The following is a 5,715-nucleotide window of genomic DNA, read 5'->3' on the forward strand; positions in this document are numbered from 1 at the left end:
CTTCTATAGTTAGTTTTAGTATATCTACTTCTTTTAGCTTTAGTAGTATATTACTAACTATAGTATAAATAGTTTTCTACTCTATCTTTAGGTATTTAAAATACTATTTAGTTTTATTTTTCTTTAGTACTATATATATAGCCTTTAGGCCTAATATAATAAGTTTATTTTATTAACTATATCTTCTCCCTTATAAACTTTATAAACTATTTATAGGCCTTAATATCTTTAATATACTTATAGAGTTTCTATATATTATACTTATCTTCTTATCTATACTATCTGACTAGGTACTAATCTTTATTATATATTTTTTAGTACTAAAGGATAGCTGCTATCTCCTATTCTTTACTATCTTTAATAATTATAGGCCCTAGCTAAGTGTCACACCCTGGGATCTGTCTCTGCTGTTCTCTGCTAGTCAACTACTTTAGGAATAAGGTGATATAGTCCCTAAACTATATCCTATACTTACCTAAGGCTTACTGACCAGGTAGCCTAATAATACAATAATATAATAATCTAAATAGGATTAAGGATAACTAAAGGTAATATAAGAATAATAATAGTAGAGATAGAAGCAAGGCCTATTAAGTATATATACTTAATAGTTTTAGAGTAACTAATAAATTAGACTAGTAAACTTATACTTAAGTAAATAACTTATATTAAATATAAGAAACTAACTAAGTATGCTAAATATAATAAGTATCCTTATATATTTAGAGTTCCTCCTATAATAGTAATAATAGATAGTATAATAGTATACTAGTAGATAATCCTTTAATTAGTATATAATCTATATTATATACCTGTATACTATATCATGTGATATAGTGGCTATATATATATCTTCTATTATATAAGTATAACTATTTAGTAAGTAACTATTAAACTATTTTTCTATAGAAATCTATCTAGATTAAGCATTTTCCTAGATTACTTAGTAATTATCTTTATAATTAATTAGTAATTAATAATCCTTTAGATTCTGCCTACCACATCTGCCTTGCACTAATGTGGCTGTATTAGTGTTGTAACACTAAGGTGCTTATTTAGTATTTCCTCTATATAGTTCTAGTAGGGATATATAGAAGATATTATATATCTTCCTATATAACTTAGATAAGTATAGTTAGTATAACTATTTACCCTATTTCTCTATAATTTTAAATAGGCTAAGCATTCTGCTTACTAGCTTCTAGTTTAGCCTAGGGATAGTAATATTCTTTACTTATAGTATTATATATTACTAATATTTGGTAATATCTTAATATATTTCTTATTATACTACTTCTTTATCTACTCTTTTAACTTCTAGAGTAGTACTTATAGTTTTATATAGTTCTTATTAATTTCTATAGCTCTCTTAGCTGCAGCTAGTATCTTTATATCTTCTAGGGTTAGTATATTAATTTATAGGCTTACCTTAAAACCTATAAGTATATAGTATAGTGAAATACCTAGTATACTATATATTATACTATTATAGATAAACTATATAATAGGTAGCTAGCCTGCCTAGTTATCTTATATCTAGCTAATATATACTTATAGGTAGTATTCTAAAACCTAGTTTATATATTCTATTTAACTATCTATCTATAGGTAGTAGGCTATTAATAGTCTTCTATATGCCCCTAGGCAGTAGCAGAGAGTTAACTAGAATATACTAGTAAATAGGCTACCTCTATCTAAGACTAGGTTCTCTAGTATATCTAGTAATAGTATAACTCTTTTATAGAGTACTTCTACTAACTATATTATATTAATATCCTTCCTTATAGGAATATATAGTAAGTACTTTATATATAAATTAACTATTACTAGAACTATATTATACACCTTCCCCTGCTATTTTAATAGTAGAAGACCTATAATAAAGTCTATACTTATCTACTATATAGGTTTTATAGGAGCAGGGAGTAGTTCTAGCTTATTATAAGACTTATATTAGTATACTATAATTCTCTAGTAGATATTATACTTATCTATATATACCCTAATATCTTATATAAGCTTATACTAAAAGTATTTATATTTAATACTTTTAAGGGTATATCTATACTAGTAATAACCCCTCTATAGATTATTATAATTAGTTTTTATTATTTCTATATATAGTGCTGCAGACTTTAGTATATAGATATAGTTTTTATATTATAGTAGTCTATCTACTACTTTCTATTTTAAGTAACTTAGCTTATTTATATCTCCTTCTTCTATATCTAGTAGTTTCTATTATATAAATATATTAATATCTTAAGTAATATATAATAGATCTACTATAGCTATTAGAATATCTATAGAGTAGGCTACTTTAGATATAAATACTATTTATATACTGCTCTATAGTACCAGGAGGCCTAGAGTTCCTATAATATTAGTAGTATCTCTTTTATCTATTAGTATATTCTATCTATAGGTAGTAGCTTCTATTTAAATATCTATAAAATACTCTTAATTCATCCCTTACACCCCTCTATAGTATATTATATATATACTTATCTTATTTTATAGGAGGTTCTTATCTAGTTATAAAAGCCCTATATATAACTTATTCTATAATATTAGTAGCTATAGCAGGTCTATATTAACTATTTTAGTTCTATTAGTATAGTCTAGGTAATAACTAGGTATATTAGCAGGGTTACTAGTCCCTAGGCAGTATTTAATTTAGAAATTAAATATAGATAGATATTCTGCCTACTTTATCTAATATAGATTTAGCTTCTTTATTATTATAGAGTAGCTTAAATTAGTATAATTAAATAGTACTAATATAGAGAACTTACTTCCTTCTAAATAGTATCTTTATTACTTAAAATATTTAATAATTACTAGTAATTTAGAATTATATATATCTAGTAATTCTTCTCTACTATAATAAGCTTATATAACTAGAATACTATTAGATGCTATTCTGCTCTAAATAGCTAGGTAAATATATCTACTATAGCCTATTTTAATATATCTATCTATAATTAAATCTATAATTCTAGGTTAAAATACTATAGTATAGAGGTAGTTATAGAGTATTACTTTAGTTTATTAAATACTTATAGTACTTCTAGTATTAGTATAAACTATATAGTTTTATTATCTTTCTTTATTAATTCTAATAGGGGTATAGTAATTTTTAAGTACCTCTTAATAAATCTATAATAGAAGTTTATAAACCCTAGGAAGACTTATATCTCCCTTATATTATATAGTATTAGCTATTCTTTAATAGTTTCTACTCTTTTAGGCTCTATATATACTCTATTAATTCTAACTATAAAGCTAAGAAAATCTACTTCTTTAATATAGAATATATATTTACTAAGCTTAGTATATAGCTTTACTCTTTATAATTATTATAGAACTACTTAGATATATTTCTTATACTCCCCCTTATTCTAGGAGTAGATTAATATATTATCTACGTAGATAATATAGTAGATATTAAGTAGATTACTTAGTATATTATTTATATATACCTAGAATATAGCTAGTATATTTATTAGTCTAAAGGGCATTACTTAATATTTATAGTATCTATAGCATATTCTAAATATAGTTTTCTACTAATTACCTAGTTTAATCTAAATATAATAGTATATATTATATAGATCTAACTATATAAAGATCTTTACTCCTAATAGTCTATCTAGTATCTTACTAATTAGAGGTAGTAGGTAGTAGTTTTTAATTATAATAAGTTTAGGCCTTAATAGTTAATATATAATTATAGGCTACTATCTTTTTTTAGGAGTAAAAAGGATAGGTACTCCTATAGAGCTTTTAGAGTATCTTATCTATCTCTTCTCTAGTATATCTTTAATATAGTTCCTTAGGACCTCTAGCTCTGTAGTAAAGAGGTTATAAATTAGCCTAAATAGGGGCTATTTCCCTAACTTAATCTTAATTATATAATTATACTCTTTATTTAGCATAAGTATATTAGCTTTCTTATCTAAAAAAATATTTATAAACTTATAGTATTACTTTAGAAGTACTAGTTCTCCTACTAATAATATAAAGAAGAAGAGTATCTCTCCTTCTACTATCTCTCTTAGATAGATAATAAATATTATATTTCTACTAAGGATCCCTTTTATATATTCTTCTAGTAATATAATCTCTATCTTAGGGGTATTATATAGATCTTTATTAGCCTAATATTCCTAAGTATATTATATAAAGTTAATAATTAAATTTACTACTACTAGCTATAGCTATCCTAGAATAAAATCATACCCTAATATATCTACTATATAAAATTCTATCTAGATACTCTGGGATCTTCCCTATATATTTATAGCTATAATATAGAGGTAATATCTTCTATATAATATAACCTTCTAGCTATATATAGCCTTAATTTAGTAAGATATATTTATTATTTACTACTCTAGGTTCTCTTTTATTTAGTATTAGCTAATAAAGTTACTTTATATACCTATACCTAGGAGTAAGTTAATATACTTCCTAATTATATCTTTAGCTAGTTCTTTTATAGCTATCTTTATATTAGGTATTAGAGATATAATATCTATAGTTCCCTTACTTAGGCCTAATATTAATACTATATATAGTACTAGACTATTTAGTTTTTTAATTTATTTACTTCTATATTACTTCTTATATACTTAGGGTATCTTATTATAATATAGCCTTTACTATTATAATTATAGTACTTAATAATACTCTTATCTTCTAAAGCTATACTTCTTTTAGTTATAAAAACTATATTTTCTTAATTCTAGGCCTTTACCTTATATATAATAGCCTTCTTAGCTTAGTATTTCTACTCTCCTAGATAACTAGCCCTTATATTTAGTTATCTAGTTCTTAATTAATATAACTTTATTAATATAATTACTATATAAGATATCTTCTATAATCTAGTAATATAGAATCTTATCTTAGATACTAGGGAGTAGCTTTATCTAGAGATATACCTTCTTTTATTTTTTTATATATTCTCTAGTAAGCTAGGATTCCTATTACTCTATATATACTATAAAGTTAGCTATTATTTATAATTCTAGCTATCTAGCATCTATATACTTCTATAGGGTACTATATACTAAGGTCTTTAGATTATTTACTTACTATAGTAGGAATTAGATAAGTTACTTCTATATCTACTTTATAGATAGTAATTCCCTATATTTAATCTATTAGCTTAGTATTTTATTAGTAAGTAGTAGTACTACTACTTAGACCTTCTAGTATTCCTTTATATAGAATCTATAGTACTACTTAAAATATACTATTATACTATTAATAAATTTAGTATAATTATATATATTTTTAAATTAAAAGATTAAAAGCCTATAGTAAATAATACTTTTAGAACTATCTTAGTATCTATATCTAATAAATTATCTTATTTCTTATCTTTATAGGTAGGTAGTTAGAGGTTATCTTCTTCTATAAGTACTATAGGTAGTATAGATCTAGTTCTAAGGGGTATTTAGGTTATATTACTTATAGTTATTAGTTCCTCTAGGGGGTCTTATATAGATTTACTTTAGAGGGTATATATAGAGGATATATTATATTAGTTCTATATATCTAGTATATATTATATATATACTATAGTATTACTAAGTTCTTAGAGTATCTTCCCTTATTATTATATCTACTCTAGCTTAAGAATTTATTTCTATATAGCTAGGAAGTCTTCTCTTAATATTTCTAGAGGCTATTATTTACTAATTTTAC

This window comes from Aspergillus lentulus (assembly GCF_001445615.1).
Source record: "Aspergillus lentulus DNA, contig: Alt05, strain: IFM 54703, whole genome shotgun sequence".
Lineage (NCBI taxonomy): Eukaryota > Fungi > Ascomycota > Eurotiomycetes > Eurotiales > Aspergillaceae > Aspergillus > Aspergillus lentulus.